Source organism: Urocitellus parryii, unplaced genomic scaffold (genome assembly GCF_045843805.1).
Source record: "Urocitellus parryii isolate mUroPar1 unplaced genomic scaffold, mUroPar1.hap1 Scaffold_37, whole genome shotgun sequence".
NCBI lineage: Eukaryota > Metazoa > Chordata > Mammalia > Rodentia > Sciuridae > Urocitellus > Urocitellus parryii.
Genome location: NW_027553327.1, coordinates 11,289,306 through 11,308,474, shown reverse-complemented (window position 1 = coordinate 11,308,474; position 19,169 = coordinate 11,289,306). Strand labels below are relative to the sequence as shown.

At 50.7% G+C, this 19,169-nt stretch overlaps 1 pseudogene; it reads left to right on the top strand.

The window, feature by feature from the left end:
• Positions 1-1,874: 1,874 nt before the first annotated feature.
• On the top strand, positions 1,875-12,754 carry LOC144252110 (phosphatidylinositol 4,5-bisphosphate 3-kinase catalytic subunit delta isoform-like; annotated as a pseudogene).
• The last annotated feature ends 6,415 nt before the right edge of the window (positions 12,755-19,169 follow it).

Here is a 19,169-nt window from a genome sequence, read left to right as displayed (position 1 = left end):
TTCTGTTTGTTTGGGAGGCAGCTCAGTAGTAGAGCAATTGTTTCACATGCACAAGGCCCTGGGTGCCATCCTCAGAATTGCACTTCATCCCACGCCCAAAATAACCCACAGTTTATTTAATTTACATTAATTGAAATTTAGAATTTGATACCTGGTCTTTATCAGAAAAGCTTTATTTGTTTGGGACAACTTGGGTTGGTGAATATTTTTAACCTATAAATGGTGTGAAAATTGAGTAGACAAAATAATTCTTGTGGTATTTGTTTGGGTTGGGTTGGGGATAGAACCCAGGGCCTTGAACATGTTAGGTAAGTGCTCTGACACTGAGCTAAACCACCATCCAAGGCCAATTATTTCTGATAAAATTCTGAAAGTAAAATGGCAGAAAACAAAAAGAAAAAGAAAAGCTGGCAATGAAATAAGCATAAACTATACAAAAGATTTCAAAGGATCAATACTAAAAATAGTTGGAATATCTCTAGTATTTTTTCCCTGTGTTGATTTCATGTCAACATGATGATAATTTGGATACATTGGATTAAATAAAATGCATTCTGAACCTTAATTTTACCTGTCTTTTCCCTTTTAATGTGTATATTTTTCCTTGACACCAAACATGAGGTTTACATACTGCTCTTGGACCAGCCTCCTCTCTGCTCCCGGGTGCAGGCTATGAACCCAGTATAGGAATATACATTGTAGCATCTTTTGTAACAACTAAGGAAAATAGAAACAAACCTTCCAAGTTTATCACCATGCTCAGGGCAAATACAAGGTGCTTTCTTTATACAGTGAAACACCTTGCAGGAGTTAAAATGAATGTACTATTGCTACATGTATTCATCCACCTGGATTGATCTAAGGAACATAAATTGAGTAGCCAAAGCAGGTTGCAGAAGTTTCACTAGTTAAGGAAGATTTAAGGCATTCAAAAATATTAGGACTTCTTTGTGGATACAAATTAGTAGTAAAAACACTGATGGAGGCTATAGATAAACAGATTCCAGATGGTGGTGACCTGGAGGGGGAAGATGGGAGTGAGGGAAGTAAGGGGCTGATCTGGTTCTGGAGTGTATGGAAGACAAAATTTATCTGTAATGTTTTGTTATGTATGTGGTGGGGGCAGGTTTGGGGCTCAGTTCAATCAATATATCTCAGCAAAACTTACACACACACACACACACAAACACACACACACAAGCACACACTCTGGGGTGCACACCTGTTACTCCAATTGCTTGGGAAGCTGAGACAGGAGGATTTCAAAGAGAGCTTCGGAAAATTATCAAGGCCCTAAATACCTCATGGAGATCTTGTGTCTAAATACAAATATAGGCTGGGGATGGGGCTCGGTAGTTACATTCCCTTGTGTTCTATCCCTGTGGAGGAAAAAATCAATAAAAAGGATGGGGGATGTAGTTCAGTGTTAGAGTGTCCCTAGCTTAAATTCCCAGTGTAAAAAATAAAAAAATACAAATTTTGTCCAGTCATAGCCTTTGGCCTTTCACGAATCCTGAGTTGTACACCCAGCCACACTGCCATTTTTCCTTGCCAGGTGATGGCCATGATAGTGTTTCCCTGACGCATAATTTCCAGAAGAAAATTATTTGGTCTATGGCTCTGGGCCCGCTGTGAGGGAGGCAGATGTGTCCACCATGGTGAGAGGCAGCCTAGTGCTGACAGTTTTCTGGGGCAGTAGGAGCAGCAGCTACCTGGGCAGTGGGGGCCCTGTGGGAGGAGAACACCATGTGCCCAGCTGGGAGCCCTCAGCCCTGAGCCTCACATTGCCTGAGGCCCCCATACACTACTCTCAAGGACTCTCTGCCTTTGCTTCCTTTACATGTCACGTGGCCACAGAGAAATAACAAAGCAGAATGCCCCTGGGGATTGACTGTCCGGTGGAATTCTGGACCGAGGTGGAGAAGAATCAGAGTGTGGTGGTTGACTTCCTTCTGCCCGCACATCTACCTGAGCTTCCCTGTGTCCTGCAATGCCAACCTCAGCACCATCAAGCAGGTACTTCCTGGTCTCCTGTCAGCCCTGGGAGCTCAGAAAGACAGAGACATTGTTCCTCACACTTGAGAACCTCAGATATAAATTTTGAAAAATATACAATATCAAGAACTTGTATAAAATGGGTGGTTAACCTCCACTTACTATCCAAATTCAGCTTACCCCATGGCAATGTGTTCCCCTCCCTAGTTTCAGCTTGCCCCATGGCAATGTGTTCCCCTCCCTAGTTACCAGAGGGCCAGCTACTAGCCTCAGTTGCCCTTAAGCCTCCAGTGCTGGAATGGAACTTTGAAAGTTTGACTCAGATTATGCTGTCTGTCACTTTAGTGACCACAATCTGCTCCCAGACACATAAGGGCCTTGCAGGAATTTGTCTTTAAAACTGTTGCCAACATAGTGCCCATCATCCTTGGAAAGGGTCCTCAGGTTCATTGAATAAATTTCAGGATGAATTACTGAGTCAAAGCAATGAACATCTGCTTTGGTAGAAGCTGTCCTGTGACTTTCAATGGGGTTTTGCCACTTACAAACTCGGGTTTAATGGGTCATGCCTTGGACTGCCCGAGGGCAAGAATTTATTTCACAATTTTAAAAGCTATTATTGAGAACAAGAAAAAAATGATAGAAGCAATGGACCACACTTGAGGGATTTTTTTTTAATGTCCTGGAAATTTTCTCTCTGCCTTCCTTCCATCCTTCCTTATATTTTTCTACTTCAAAAGTAGCTGGGTGTGTCCCCAAATGTTCCAGTGGCTGAGTCAGGAGGATTGTAAGTTCAAAGCCAGCCTCAACAATGTAGTGAGATTCAAAGCAATTAAGTGAGAACCTGTCACTAAAGAAAATATGAAAAAGGGCTGAGGGTATGGCTCTGTAGTTCAGTGTCCCTAAGTTCAATAATAATATTGGCCCATAAAATTTTGGAAAATACGAATGAGAAGGAAGAGACCTGCCTGTGATCCTGCCATAGAAGACAGCCACAGGCACGACCTTAGCCATTTCCTGTTTTCTAACCACATTCTAACTAAATTCTGATTATGAACATTCATGACTTGTTTTTCTGAGTGACTACAGTAACATCTTGTTCATATTCTAGTTCCTGTAAACATCATCATATGGTTCACTTGATGTGCTTACATAACTTCAAACAGTGTGCCTAAAGTTGGAACACTACAGTACCAGACTTGTCCCTGGAGTCCCATCTCTCACTTCATTGTGGTTTTTGTTTCTTCATATTTTTATTGATATGAAGCTTTGTGGGCTACGTGTTATGTGTCACAGTGGTTCAGCTCTGCCATGGCTCAAGGCCACCATCGCCTTGGTGGGGTGAAAGCAGCCCTAGATAATGTGTCTAAGGCAGGCGTGGCTGCTCAGTCCCCAATCTCCACACATCAAGTGCTTCAGAGAGCACAGGGACAGGAAGCTTGCTGACTAGCTGGTTGGTCCTAAGGGCCAAAGGGTTCCTAGGAAGTGATGTTGGGGTCTCCCTTTGCCTTCTATGTGGCTCATACAGAGTTGGATGCCCAGAGTAGAGGCCTCTGCCTGTCTTCCAGCAGCTGTCATGGCCAGCAAGGCTGACCATAACCATTCCTCCCAGATGCTGTGGCACGAAGCCCAGAATGAGCCCCTCTTCCACATGCTCAGTGACCCCAAGGCCTACGTGTTCACCTGTGTCAACCAGACCGCAGAGCAGCAAGAGCTAGAGGATGAGCAGCAGAGGCTATGTGATATTCGGCCCTTCCTGCCCATGCTGCGCCTGGTGACCCGCGAGGGTGACCCCATGGAGAAACTCATCAACTCACAAATCAGCATCCTCATCGGCAAAGGTAGGGCTCACAGATCAGCCCCCACCTTGGCAAGGTAGGGCACACCTGGGTGGCTGGTGCCACATGCACCTGCACTGAGCCTGTTCCTGCCCTACAGGCCTCCACGAGTTCGACTGCCTCCAAGACCCAGAAGTGAATGACTTCCGCACTAAGATGCACCAGTTCAGCGAGGAGGCGGCTGCCCGCCGGCAGCAGCTGGGCTGGGAGGCCTGGCTGCAATACAGTTTTCCCCTTCAGCTGGAGCCCTCCACCAGGAGCTGGGGGGACAGCAACACCTCTTAAATCTCCAACCCAGACCTGCTGGTCAATGTCAAATTTGAGGGCAGCAGGGTGAGCCCATAGCCCATGTCCTAGGGAGGCTGCCCCAGCTGTGGCACATGGGCTGCTGTGCCCATGGGGACCTTCCACTGATAAGACACTCCAGTGTCCCAGGCCCCCAAATTTCCCTTCACTCACTGGCATCACACAGCATTTTCCAGGTATGCAGGCATCCCACCAGGTAAGCTCACCAAGGCTGAATTGGTCCCTTATTCACTGGACAAGTATTTCCTGGGTGTCTGCTGTTACTTTCACCAGTGAATGACCCAGGCCCTGCCCTTGTAGGGCTCACACTTGGGGATACCCAATAAAGGCAGGCATGTGGCCTTGCCCCTTTTCCCCAGAAGCCTATGGGCCTGAGAGCAGCATGCCAACCCTCCCTCCTCCCCACAGGAGAGCTTCACCATCCAGGTGTCCACCAAGGATGTGCCCCTAGCGCTGATGGCCTGTGCCCTCCAGAAGAAGGCCAAGATGTACCAGAACCTCACAATGGAGCGGCCTGAGGACTATGTGCTGCAGGTGAATGGGCGGCATGAGTACCTCTATGGCAGCTACCTGCTCTGTCAGTTCAAGGTGAGGCCTACAAAGAGCCCTCTGCACTCTGGGATCCCTACCACTCTAGAAGGGGCCAGCATAGGAGTGAGAGAGCCAGACTGTGGGTCTCTCTTGGTTCCAGGGAATGGATATACCACCCATTGACAGTTCAGTCTTACACTCTCATCTCAGTACATATGCAGCTGCCTGCACAGTGGACAGACCCCCCACCTGACCATGGTGCACTCCTCTTCCATCCTTGCCATGAGGGATGAGCAGAGCAAACCGACCCCTCAGGTCCAGAAACCACACACCAAACCCCCCCCCCATTCCCATGAAGAAGGTGAGATGGTGTCCTCCCCTTTCTTACCCTCTTTCTCTTCCCACCTCCTTTTGGCCAATCCTAGAGCCTCTTGGGCAGCACCAGGGCTAGGTGTTGATCCAGGGGACTTTGGATGGTGCAGTCCTTTTGGAGAGTCAGGGCCTTGAGCTGACACCCAGGGTAGGGTCCTGTCTGAGCTACTGCGATCCCAGATTGCCTACTTCTCTGCAGATCTCAGGGGGGCTGGAGCCCCTGGGCCCCTGTGTGGCAGATTGGTAAAGGATGGTGTTGGTGACAGGTTTCTGAACCTTGCCATAAATTTGGGACCCTCTCCCCCTCTCCCCAGCCTTTCAGTAGTCAGGGGAATGAGCTGGGATTTAAGCCCCTCTCCTCTCCTCTCTAGCCTTCCTCTGTGTCCCTGTGGTCACTGGGGCAGCCTTTCTGCATTGAGCTCATCCAGGGCAGCAGAATCAATGCTGATGATCAGATGAAGGTAGGGGCTCGGGTACCAGGTGAGTGGACAGGTGTTTTTTGTGTGTGTGTGTGTGTTTTTTTTTTTCACAAACAGGGTGTGCTGTAGCCTGGAGGGGCAGCAGTGAAAGAAGAGTGGGAGGGTGTCACACAAAAGTCACCTGGGCACATTACTCATTATCTCTGCCTGGATTGGCTGTGAACCACATCCAAACAATAAGAGGGGAGGGGAGCAGGCCAGAAGGCCAGGGAGGCCAATTAATGGAAACCTGGGCCAAGCAACTTGTGGGTATTTGACTTTGGTGGAGCTTGTGGAATCAGACACAGCCCATTGAAGTAGGAGGCCCAGTCAGAGATGGGTAAGGCACCATAGAAGCTGGCTGCAGCTGGGCTGAGGTGCTTCCAGGGGTTACCAACCCAGGGGTGCCCAGAGTCTGGGGGACACTGCACATGGTTCCCCCTGGAAGCTGAGCCCTGATGGGCTTGGGGAACAGTGCCCTGTTGTCTCTTCAAAAAGCACTTTCATGGCTCCTCTGCACTTAGAACCACCTGCAGAGGTGGATTTATTGTCCCACTTCTGGGAGGTGATGCGTGTCTGGGTCCACAGAGCGTAGCATGTCTTGTCTGGGTCTCTTTTTTTTGGCATTACTTTACAATCTGGGAAGGGGGTTGTGTCTGCAGGAGTCATGGAGGATTGGGTGGGAGCTGCTCTGGGGATGGGCTGGCAGGTTGGAACTGGAATAGGTACGCTGGAGACTGGAGCCACATGGGGCTCAGAAGATGCTAGGCATGAAGGTAGCCAGAGCTGTTAGAAGCAGAAGGGACCCTGGAACTTCTGAACCCTGATGAGGAAACTGAGGTTCTGAGTTGACCCACAGAGTCAAGTGTACTGAGACTGGCTTGCCCCAGCGCAGCCTGGGGTACCAATGCCGCAAGACACCTGTACCACTGAGCTGCCAGCCTACACTCTGCTGGACCACTCTCAATGCAAGAAGTAGATTTGGACCCCTGTGTAAATGGGGACCTTCAAGGAGAGGATTGGAACTTTAGATGGGGTGGGGCCTTCACTCCCTCATCCATGCCCTGTACCCCTTCCCCAGCTGGTGGTGCAGGCCGGGCTCTTCCATGGCAATGAGATGCTGTGCAAGATGATGTCCAGCTTGGAGGTGAGCATGTGCTCAGAGCCCATGTGGAAGCAGCATCTGGAGTTTGACATCCACATCTGTGACCTGCCGCACATGCCCCGGCTCTGCTTTGCACTCTATGCGGTGACGGAGAAGGCCAAGAAGGCGCACTCTAGCAAGAAAAAGCCCAAGAATGTGGTGGGTTGTGCTGACTGGGAGAGGCCCAGGCCTCAGACACCCAGTGAAACCCCTTACTGGGGCCTCTTGCCATCCTGCTCCCACAGGCAGGCACCCTGAGAACAGGTTCCTGGGAGAGCCTGGGGACCCCAGTCTCTCTGCCTGCCCTAGTCTGGCTCCTTAGTCTGGCTTCCTGTGCTGCCTGAGTAACAGCTCATGAGTTCCCTGACTTGAAATATCTAGCCCAGACCTGTGGTCCTTAGGGGTCCTGGAGGCAGCTCCCTTGGTGGAAGGACAGTGTTCTCAGGGGGACAGAAATGATGAGTGAGTGGCTGCCTGGGAAGAGTGTGGCTGGGCCCCAAGTCACTAGACCCAGGATGTGACTTGCCCCTTGACCTGGGCCACCTATGGGACTGGTGGGCTTACTCAAGTATCTCTGGATGCTGGGTGTGAAGATGCAGGCAGCCAGGAAGGGATCTTGCTGGCTTAATTACTGAAACTCTGATAGGAAAGCGGTAGCGGATCCTTCCCCTCCTCCTGGGTCTAACTTGGAGACCTTCCATGCAGTCTGGATCTTCTCTCCTGGTTGGCCTGGAGACTGGTTCCATTCTCATATGAACAAGAACAGGCTCACTCTGATCTGTAGTATCCTTCTTCAGGACTTCCCAATCGCCTGGGCCAACCTCATGTTGTTTGACTACAAGGACCAGCTCAAGACTGGGGAGCTCTGCCTCTACATGTGGCCCTCTGTCCCAGGTGGACCCAGGCCCAGCAGGGAGAGGCTCTTGGAGGGTAAGGCATCCAGAACTGGTTCCCCTACAACTACATCTCTCCCTGCCTTCAGATGAGAAAGGAGACCTGCTGAACCTCATGGGTACCGTGCATAGCAATCCCAACACAGAGAGTGCTGTCACCCTGGTCACCTACCTGCCCTAGGTGGCCCCTCACCCTGTGTACTACCCTGCCCTGGAGAAGGTCAGTGAGGTCCTTCTTGGAAGCTGAGCGCTAACCAGGAGCTTTCCTGGAGCTCCTCAGACGGGGTCCCTGGCCACCCCAGGCTTTGCCCATTTCTGGGGGCTAGGTCATCATGCTGATTTGAGGCATTCCAGTAGCTATGTGGCCCACCAGGGGATGTTGGTGATGTCTGATGACATTTTGCTGTCACAACCAATGGGAGAGGTACTACTGGCCTGAGGCAGGCTGAGCCTGGAGATGCTACTGAATGCCCTGCAGTATGCAGGAGGGCTCGCACCAGCAAGAGTGGTTGGCAGTAGTGCTGAGGTGCAGACGCCCTGCCTAGAGCCCTGCCAGTGCTGGCCCAGGCCTGGGAAGCTAGAGCTGGGACGTCACGGGGAGCATGGGCCTACCACCAAGGAGGAGGTGAGCTGGGGTGCTGGTGGGGCATGGAGCCAGGTGCTGGGCTGGAGGCCTCAGTCTGCCTGTGCCCCTTAGAAGCTGCAGCTGCAGGGAATCCTGGAGCAGCAGGGGTCGGGAGAGCTGTATGAGCATGAGAAGGACCTGGTGTGGAAAATGCGGCATGAAGTGCAGGAGCACTTCCCAGAGGCTCTGGCCCACCTGCTGCTCGTGACCAAGTGGAACAAGCATGAGGATGTGGCTTAGGTGGGTGTAGAGGGGCACCAGGGGCACAGCTGGAGTAAAGAGATAGCAGTGGGCCCCCCACCACCTGACTGCAAAGCGTCCTCCAGATGCTCTACCTGCTGTGCTCCTGGCCCGAGCTTCCTGTCCTGAATGCCCTGGAGCTGCTGGACTTCAGCTTCCCCGACTGCCACGTGGGCTCCTTTGCCATCAGGTCCTTGCAGAAACTGACATGAGTCCCAGCTGGGCACTGAGGCCCACAGGCTGCCAGCTCCTCACTAAGACATCTTGCCCTGGCAACCTGGAAGTGGGTGCTGGGTGGAGATGAGCCTAGGCTGGCCTCACCCTCTTTCCAGTCACCTGCCAGCTGGAGACCTCTGTCCTGATTTCAGAACCCCAGACTCAACCAGCCTTCCTCCCCTACAGAGACGACGAGCTTCTCCAGTGCTTGCTGCAGCTGGTGCAGGTCCTCAAGTACAAGTCCTACCTGGACTGCGAACTGACCCAATTCTTGTTGGACCGGGCTCTGGCCAACCGAAAGATTGGCCACTTCCTATTCTGGCATCTTCAGTAGCTGGATGCACCCCTGCTGATTCCTTGGGAACCTAGAAAAGCCATGGGGGATGAGGGTCTCCTGGCCTGCTGACCTCATGTTTACTGGGCTGGGGAGGGGCTATGTGCCACTCCTGGCCATTCTCAGCCCCATCTTCTCCCTCCAGCTCTGAGATGCATGTGCCGTCCGTGGCCTTGCGTTTTGGCCTCATCATGGAGGCCTACTTCAGGGGCAGCACCCACCACATGAAGGTGCTGATGAAGCAGGTGAGGCTCAGAGTGCCTGTGCCTGAGGCAGGCTCCCCTTCCAGGCCCCTTCACAGTCATACTCCTGGTTCTGGCTCAGGCTCATGTGCACTGCTGCTACTCCATTCTGCCCACCAGGCAAAAGCACTGAGCAAGATGAAGGCCCTGAGCGACTTTGTGAAGGTGAGCTCCTAGAAGACCACCAAGCCCCAAACTAAGGAGCTGATGCACTTCTACATGCGCCAGGATACTTATCTAGAAGCCCTTTCACACTTGCAGTCCCCATTGGACCCCAGCACGATGCTGGCAGAAGTCTGGTGAGCCCCAGGCCTAGCCCCACCTGGAGCCAGGCCCTAAGCCCCCTCCCCCGCCCTAAGCCCTCAACCGCCCAGGCCAACACGGCCCTCTGCCTGCAGTGTGGAAAAGTGCACCTTCATGGACTCCAAGATGAAACCCCTGTGGATCATGTACAGCAGTGAGGAGGCAGGCAGTGGTGACAGCGTTGGCATCATCTTTAAGAACGGGGATGGTGAGCCAGTCTGGGCAGGGGACATGCTGAGGCCTTGGCCTTCTCACCTAGGCCCATACTGTTCTGTGGTAGGGCCCCAGGGGGTTCCCTGAGAAGACAGAGCTCAGATACTCTGAGCCTTGCATGGGTGTATAACCCACTAGAAACTCCTGCCCTTCCAGACCTCCGCCAGGACATGCTGACTCTGCAGATGATCCAGCTCATGGACGCCCTGTGGAAGCAGGAGGGCCTGGACCTAAGGTGGGGCCTCTATCCATCACCTGTTTGTTTGGGTCTGTAACAGGCCTCAGAGCCTGCTCCTGGAGGAGTTCCTGGTCTAAACTGACACCTCCCTGTTGGATGTGAGAGCAGCTGTTCTTACAAGAGGGGTAGGGGAGCTGGAGGGGTTTGGGTAAGGCCATTCCTGGTGCTCAGCTCCTATTTCCTGGCTTCCTACCCCTTGGGGAGCAGTGCCACCTTCTTCCAAGCCCACTGACTCATTCTCTTCAGAGCAAACATGAGCCCAGCCAAGGTGTGCTCTGCAACTTGGGTGCCAGTTCTGTGTCTCTAAAGCACCTTCCCCAGAGCCCCACACCCCATCTGGCATCCTTAGGAATTTTAGCAGTATTCCCTGTGGTTTTGTTGGGTGCCTCAATTTCCAGGGGCTTCCAGTTGCCCCAGAGAATGTCCTTAACCATAGTGTCTGCCTGTGCCTCTTCTCATGTGCTAGGATGACCCCCTATGGCTGCCTTCCCACTGGTGACTGCATGGGCCTCATTGAGGTGGTGCAGCACTCGGACACCATTGCCAACATCCAGCTGAACCAGAGCAACCTGGCTGCCATGGCTGCCTTCAACAAGGATGCCCTGCTCAACTGGCTCAAGTCCAAGAACCCTGGGTAGGCTTTCTTATTCCTGGGAGAGGCTCCATAGAGTGAAAGGTGAGGGAAGGCCTGTGACAGTTTCCATGGCTGCTTGGCTCAGCTGAGCACTGGCCCACGTCTGATTTGGGGTAGGACAGAGAAGGTCACTGTTCCTGGGTGTCCATTTTTCATGGCTGTGTTATACCACTCAACTCTTTGGGCGTTAAAACCACCACTGTGTTTAGTCACAAATATGTAGCTTGAGTGGGTTCTGCTGTGGTTTGAAATAGCTGGTGCTATGGCTAGCATCTGTGATATTGCCTGAGCCCAGAGCTTCTACCAAGGGCCCAGTCACACACCTAGGGACTTGGCTGTCAGTTGTGCCTCTTTATGCAGCCTCTCTTCATCTAATACATAGACCTTGGCTTCTCTGAATGGTATTGTGTGGAAGAAGGGGGCAATTTCAAGCTGGGCATGGTGACCTATGCTCCAGAATAATGCCCTCCTTGTTGATTAACACAAGGCCAGATTCAAGAGGAGGGAAAATATAAGGAGCCCTGGTTTTCAATCTTCCCCACCCAGAGAAGCCCTGGATCGAGTCATTGAGGATTTCACCCTCTCTTGTGCTGGCTACTGTGTGGCTACATATGTGCTGGGCATTGGTGACCGGCACAGTGACAACATCATGATCCGTGAGAATGGGCAGGTAAGGGGCACTGTGTTCAGCTTCCCAGTGAGCTTGTCTTACATCCCTGGCCCAGTGGCCTCTCTGACCTACCCACACCTCCCAGAAGAGTGCCCCAAGTCCTGCTGACTTCCTCTAACTGGAACCTCTCTTTGTGAAGCCTATTCTCCCTGCCCTTCCCTCCCCTCAGCTATTTCACATTGACTTTGGCCACATTCTGGGGAATTTCAAGACCAAGTTTGGAATCAACCGTGAGCGAGTCCCATTCATCCTCACCCATGACTTTGTCCACGTGATTCAGCAGGGCAATACTAGTAATAATGAGAAATTTGAAAGGTGAGGGTGCCTAGGGCCCCAGTGAGGGGACAGTGTCCAGCCAGGGGCAGGGATGGGACATAGCCCTCAGGCTAACTCCTGCCTCCACCCTGGGGGTGCTGCTTTCTCTGCAGGTGCACCCCAATCCAAGAGTACCCTGTTGGGCAGTGCAAACAGGAAGTCCATGGGAGGTGTAGGAGCAGGTCCAGGCCATGGGCAGACACTCAGGGGCAGGTGCTGGCTGGATGCAGAACCCCTGCTTGTTTGGGGCTGGGGATGGCAGGGAGGACCCAGGGATTTATCTATTTCCTCCACCTCTGCAGGTTTCGAGGCTACTGTGAACAGGCCTACAGCATTCTGCGGCGCCATGGGCTCCTCTTCCTCCAACTCTTTGCTCTGATGCAGGCAGCAGGCCTGCCTGAGCTAAGCTCCTCCAAAGACATCCACTATTTGAAGGTATGCCAGCACAGGACCACACCATACTGGAGGCCAGGGTCTACCACAAACTTCACAAGGCCTGCCTGAACGTCTACAGCTATGGAGGAGCCTGCCTTCCCTATGTATAGTATAAAAAATGAGCTTGGCAGAGCTCATCCTGGTCAGAGTGCATCTTGCCCGAACAGCTCAGGGACCTAGGAGATTCACCTCTCAGATGGCGGCCCTCATGCCATCCCAGGCCCAGCAGTGCAGTATGGTGGGAAGTGGCCAGAATGTTGCACTCCCTGGGCCTATTCTCGCCCAGTTGCAGATGAACTGTGATCTTGTTTGGTCATACCATGTGTCCTCAGAGTCTTTCATGCATGAGATAAAGTCTCTTGTAGGTTTGCAAGACACTTTGCATTCCTGTCTTTTCAGTTAGTGAGAGGCAGAGTGGGAGGGGGTGTATTCCCTAAAGCTTCTCCTGCCCTTCTCTCAGCTAAGGTGAGGCTGCCTGACCCTCTGCTTGCAGTTCTTTTAGGAAGGAATTTCAACAACCCGAGGTGGCAGGAGTACAGGGAGGCAGAAGGGTTTGAGATGCAGCAGGGTCAGGATCCCTGAATGTTGATGCAGTTGTGATGATTCTGTCCCAGGACACCCTGGCGCTGGGGAAGACGGAGGAGGAGGGGCTGAAGCACTTCAGGGTGAAGTTCAATGAAGCCCTGAGGGAGAGCTGGAAGACCAAAGTGAACTGGCTGGCACACAACCTGACCAAAGACAATCGGCAATAGTGGCCACCACTGAGCCGCCACAGGCTGAAAAACCTGTCTGAGGACAGCTACCCTTGGTTGTCCTAGATGGGGCCTACACCTGAACTACACCTCATGGGAAAGAACAACACAATTACATTTTGTTTACACTAGTTATTTAGACAGACAGGAAATGTTTCAAGATGATGGGGAAATGTGATGGATATTATTATCCAAAGTAGATGTACAAAGACACAAATTTGTGAAAATATACTTTGTATAAAACAATAGATAGGAAAAATTGTGTTTTATTTGTGTAATAAGAATTATAATATATTCCACTGTCATACATGTATAAAAAAAACTATAATAAAGAACCAAACAGCCAGGGCTGGGGTTGTAAGCTCAGTAGTAGAGTGCTTGCCTCGCACGTGTGAAGTGCTGGTTTTAATCTTCAGCACCACATAAAAATAAATTAAAATAAAGTTATTTTTCCATCTACAAGTAAAAAATAACAAAAAGAACAAAACACCATAAATGCAAATGCATCCTAGTGCAGAGGACGGGTGCTGCACTGAGTCCAAGCACTGTGCGTTGGGCACCATGAGGTTGTACCTTGCTCTTGTCTTAGGATGGGCATTCCAGGTCTTCCAGCTGGTGGATCTTGCCCAGCAAAGACTCACTTCCTCTTGGGGAAGCCTTATTCCCAGGCTCTCCACCTAGCAGTTACTTGGCCTCCTGTCCACTTAGGACACCTCAATCTCCAGATCACCTTCTGCCACCTGTGTGGCCCACCCTGCGTGTTCTCCATTGACCAAGTCCTGGGAAGCTCCCAAAGAAGCCAGGGCACCCCATAGCCACAGGGATGCTTGCTCTTCACTGCTAAAGTGACTCTCAGGTAGAGGATGCCCTCACCTCTTTCACCTTCAGGTAAGAAAATAATACCACTCTATTTACTGAACCTCTACAGCTGCAGAGGAGCCTGCCTCCCCTATGTGTAGTATAAAAAATGAGCTTGGCAGAGCTCCTGGTCAGGGTGAAAGGTCAGAGAGGGTCTGTGTGGTGATGTGTGAATAGGCTCCCTGCTCTGGAAGGTTTAAGGGAGGGATGGGGCTTGATGTCCCCCCAGGGCTCACCTTTGAGGAACCATCTGGGAATAATCTTGGGCCACGTGAGGCAGGGAATTTCTCTCTGAGGGCACTTACTCTGAGATGGTCCAAGTTTAGCCTCAGTAATCCCAAAGGGCTACACAAGAGAAACTGTCCCTACTGCAGGATCCTGTGCCTCTTTCAGCTTTCTGAAGCCCACTGTAGTGAAGCATCCAGGACTTGGGCTTTTAGAAACCCACAGTGGGATGGGGCCAGAGCCCAGTCATAGAGCATGTGCTGAGTATGCATGAGGCCCTGGGTTTGATCTCTAGCAGTGTAAACAAAAAAATATGAAGAAGCTCCTGATAATCCTGATGCACAGTTAGTTCATTCAGGACCTTCTGGGCTCACTGCTGATCTCTCAGGTGTCTCCCAAGACTCAGCAGAGCCAGCAGACTCTAGCCCTTAGCACGAGAGGTGCACAGCTTAAAAGGAATGCCAGATGCCAGCTCTCTGCATTTTCAATAGCTGTTGTGCCACCAGAGCACCTGTCTCATCTGCAGTAGCCAGAGATGACACTTTTGTTCCCAAATAAATGCTGAATTTAATCAGGCCACCTGCCTCCTTTACAGTATGAAAAACCACACACATGTCTATGTATTATGCTTCAAGGCGTGGGCTACAGACCTTGCACAACCTCAGCGATTTCTGGGTGTATGGTCTGTTGCCCAGTGATAACAGCTTCTATTTGTTTTCAATCATTTCATGTTGCATGTTAAATATCACTGATGTGGATTGAGTCTGCTGTCTTTTTTCACAAGACAGAAAGACAAGTGGAAAGAAATTAAAGCCTTTCTATGGTCTTATGTTCTTGGCTCAAAAGGAAAACAAAGTTTAAACAAGGCAATAAACAGGCATCACTCCAGCTGAATTTAGAACCAGAACTTTACTGTAGTGTACACACTTTCCCACCTAGCATCAATACATGCATCTGGGCAGGAACACCAAGGCACTACAGACCATAAGAGGACATCCCTCTCTGTTAGCTTCTACCACTGTCTAGACAGCATCTACACAGACTGCATGTGGATGGGCAGCCACACAACAGCACAGCCATCCTTAAGACTGGCAGTGAGGACACAGGGGCAGTGTGCAGGATGACCCCCAGGTTTACAGTCTAGCATCTGACATGTACATGAAGAACAAAGTTCTTCGTTGCTCTAGCCCCAAATTCTTTATCTCCTTGATCTTCCCATGGATCAGAGCAGCAAGACTCATGGCTACTGGAGTGAGGATCTGACCCCAATGCAGGGGCATTCTGCAGGAGCAACCCACAGGGGTTGGGGTGGGGTAGATGCAGACTGTTTTGGAACATTGTAGCACACTGCCTTCCTCCATTATGAGTGCATATCCCTCAGGAAAGCACTGCTATCTCCAAAACCAAGTGGTCAAGTGATCTCACCACAGCTTTCAGTTTCAATGAACCACAGAGAACTTCACCAGCAGGAAAATGTACATTTATGAAGCCTCAGTACAGAAACACAAAGCCTGGGTGACATAAAAGGAAGCTTCTGGTCCTGAGAGGAGTGCATGAGAAGCCAGGGACCCCATAGATCCCATCCCAAACATGATGCTAGAAGTGTGAAGAACACCAAAGACGAAGACCCATTTCCAGACTTCAAACACAAACCACTACTCTGGTCCCAAACAGCACACCAAATCCTGCATAGCCTCATGCCTAGACCAGAGTGAGTAGGCCTCCCCTCCTAGTTTCCCTAGGGAGAGGTAACAGAAGCAGAGTCACTGCACTTGGCCTCCTAGTCCTGAGTACATTAGCACAAAGGACACAGAGAATTACAATGTATTTACAAAGCATTAAAAAGTCAGTTGATCATCTACATATTAACCCCATTCTACCACTTGTAAAAGCACTAGTTTGGAAAAATAAATAAAGACCTTCTGTCGCGACCCCTTGCCCGCAAGGAAGACGCAACTCGGGAATCTTCTCTCAGCAGTTTATTCAGGTCCTTGATACTTTTTCTTCTATCCCCTGGATGCCCCTCCCAGCCTTAATAAAGCACCTCAAGCCCCAATGCGAAGCTGCCACGTGGACTTTTCTCATAGGGTGCCAAGTCACAGCGTGCCAACTCATTCTGATAAGGAGTTGTTTGTCACAGACTACAGGGGAAACCAGCGCCATCTTGTAATGGCGGCCACAGTTCACAGAAACGGCTCACCACAACCTTCAAAAAGAAAAAGAAAAAAAAATGATTACCAATTTTTACTCTTTGTCAGCTAGTCTAGTCACTGCAACTTTTCTGGAGGTGCAAGATGTGGGCAACTCACTGGATGGTAGGAGCCTGAATTGCTGCATCCCCTGAGCTGGCAGGACATGGCAGGGAGGAAGAGTTAGCTCCTGGCTTTTGGGAAAAAGAGATCCAGAAGGGGTGGGCAGATGGTGGGAGTTAGATTTCCACACACTGGGCAGATAATCAGCAATGGGGGTCTTCAGACCTGCTGGCTGAAGATATTTTGTACATGGAGGACCCGCTGGCTAGGAGCTGGGTAGCAGACATTCTGAGGTATGGATGGAAAAGTCCAGATTGCACTCAGTAGCTGAGTGTGGAGCTTTCCCAATCTAGCTGCTGATGCTGGTTGAAGTTCTAGACGTCCCCAGGGCCACCCTTCTTCTCCTCACAGACTTCCCACTGGTCAATAGTGATGTCTTCCTCCTCCTCCTCTCCAGCCTCACACTGCTCTTTCTCTTCCTCCTCCTCCTACTTACCACTGTGCTGGTTCCTGTAGGTCTGCAAAGAGAAGGATGTGCGAGTCCAGCTCATGGCCAAGTCATCCAGTGTCCACCTTCCAGGAGCAGCAGCAGAAGGGAGATGTCCCCCAGTGAGGGAGACTGTCCAGGGAAAGGGGCCTAGGCCTCGCTGGAAGTGGCCTCTCCATGGAGTCCAGGCATGCAGAGAGCTCCTGGATGGGGATGCTCAGTTCCCTCCTTGGAGCACTGTCTCTGCATAGAGTGGGAGGAGCACCAGCCTGAAGCCAGCTCATCTCTGCACTTACACTTACTAGGTTGTATGAACTTCAGTAAGGCCTCACTGAGCCTCAGATTCCCCCTCTGGATTTGAGGATTCTAGCTCACCGAGTTGTGTGGTTATAAGGTGCAGGCACATGAACATGGAGGAGCCTGGCCTACAGTGCTCTGTAGCCTGGGGCCCTGTCTGTTCCTACCTCCTTTTGGAGTTCATGGTGATGGTCAAGGCAGAGTCATTGCCATCCATCTCATTCTCCTTCCCCGTGTCCTGGTCCTGCGAGGTTCACTGATGTGCAGCCCAGATCTGAAACACCCCCAGGATGATCATAAACACCATGAAGTAGATGCAAACAACAATCACCATGGTGACAGGATTCAGGATGACTGTCAAGGGAGAAAAAAGGACAAACAGGGCTGCAGGGAGGTCACCAAGATTGAGGCTTCCCACCTGTCACTGGCTATCCTAGGTTGGCACACTCCACATGACCCTCAGAGACTAAAAAGTGCAATGAACAGCTTTGCATGTTCTCAAACTTGCTGGGTCACTGTGGCTGTGGGCAGGCAATCATTTCCTCATGTGCGATCGGGAGTGGGAACAGTGTTTCCATGCTACCAGCCAGGTGGGTCAGGGATATCTGCCTAAGCTCTGTGTGATGCTTAGTGTTTGCACCTAGGTGCCTCCCACGTCCTTCCTGTGAATGATTGAGGACTGAGCAGGTTGTGGCCTGACAGGTAAACAAAAAAGCATTGCTTAGGGTGAACAAAGTGTGGTTGGGCAGCCATGTGGCTGGCATGTTCCACAGGATTGGCAGCATGGATTGTGTTCACCTGCAATGCACAGGAAGAAAGGATCACTAGGGATGAGAATCCTCACTGCTTCCAAGAGGATAAATGGGGCAGAAGCAGCTGTGAACAATGCTAGTCTTAGTAACCCCTGGGCCCTGTTGTAAGAAAATGGTGCATGTGTTTGTGACCAGAAAAAAAAGGAAACAAAAACAAAACAAAACAAAAAAAAAACTTGTAAGCACTTAGAAACCACTGTAAATCTGATGTTGTTCCATGTCCAAGAAATAGCACTTTTCTAATAAATCCTTTATAGTTAACTTTATCAAATAATCCATCCATGAGAGCAGTGTGGCAAAGCAACCTCAGGTCCTAGTCACTTGGGAAGTATATGGTGTACAAATTTCTCCTGCTTTACCCCAAAACCTAGAAACTGGAAAGATGACACAATTCAAAATCTTTTATTTCCTTTTATGGTAAAGATGGTCAGTTGCTAATAACACCCTGGATCCAATTCCCTAGACCATGGATCCCTTGAGCAACGACAAAGCCACAGAAGATGCTGATGAAGGCTTCAGAGCAGGGTGGTCCTCTCCCTGCTATGGTCTGACAGTGACCACTGCCAGCTAGGACAGTGTTAGCCCTGTGTGCAGTGGGTCCCTTCATCAGTCCAAGGACCCAATTTCACTACCAACAGATCCAGTGACCTGACACCACTACAAGGATCCTTTAGTTAACCAGCTGCTGTTCTTTATAGAAGAGTGTCCTTGTGTCTCATGTGTGAAAACTTCAGCAACAACCTTGTCCCTTCCTGTGGTATTCCCTGACACTTGCTCTCTATCACCTCCCTCCAGGATTCCTCAGGCTCTCAGTCAGAATGCAGCAGATGGTGGAATGGAGCAGCAGCCCAACCTGTCAGTACAGACTGCACAGGTCTATCCACATCAGGCCAGGCTGAAGAAGGCCACCACTCCTGGGGTAAGCCTCATTTGCCATGATGAGTGTGCTAAAGTGTGTCTACAAACATCAGGGCCAAGAGACTGGGCCCTCTGTCACCACCACAGCTGGCTCTTTTGGGTAGCAGCCCTGTACACACCTCCTCCTTAAGTTCATTGCTGAGGTAGCAGCCATTTACCTCAGAGCAGATGAGAATGAACTACCAGGTCAGTTGAACTACCAGTTGGTCAATGAACTACCAGGTATGCCAGTTCCAGTAGCACAGGAGTTACAAAACCTTTTGGTAGCTGGCCATGGTGCCACACCTGCAGGGTTAAGAACATACCAGGTGGCTCAAGTTAGGAAGCTTGGTGGGGCCAGAGCCAGGGCCCCAGTGGCTAAAGGTAGGCATCTGGGTTGCTGAGCCAGCAGGACAAATGCATGTGGTTTTCCAATTGAGGAAACAAATAGCATCTTTGGCGTTTTAGGGGCATATGCTAGTCCTTTGTATGTTAGTGCCACATGTCATCTTCTTGTTCAGAAGGGGGACACTGTGCAACAATGCTGTCTCTCCACAAGTTTGAAGATATTGGGAGCCATGTGGCCT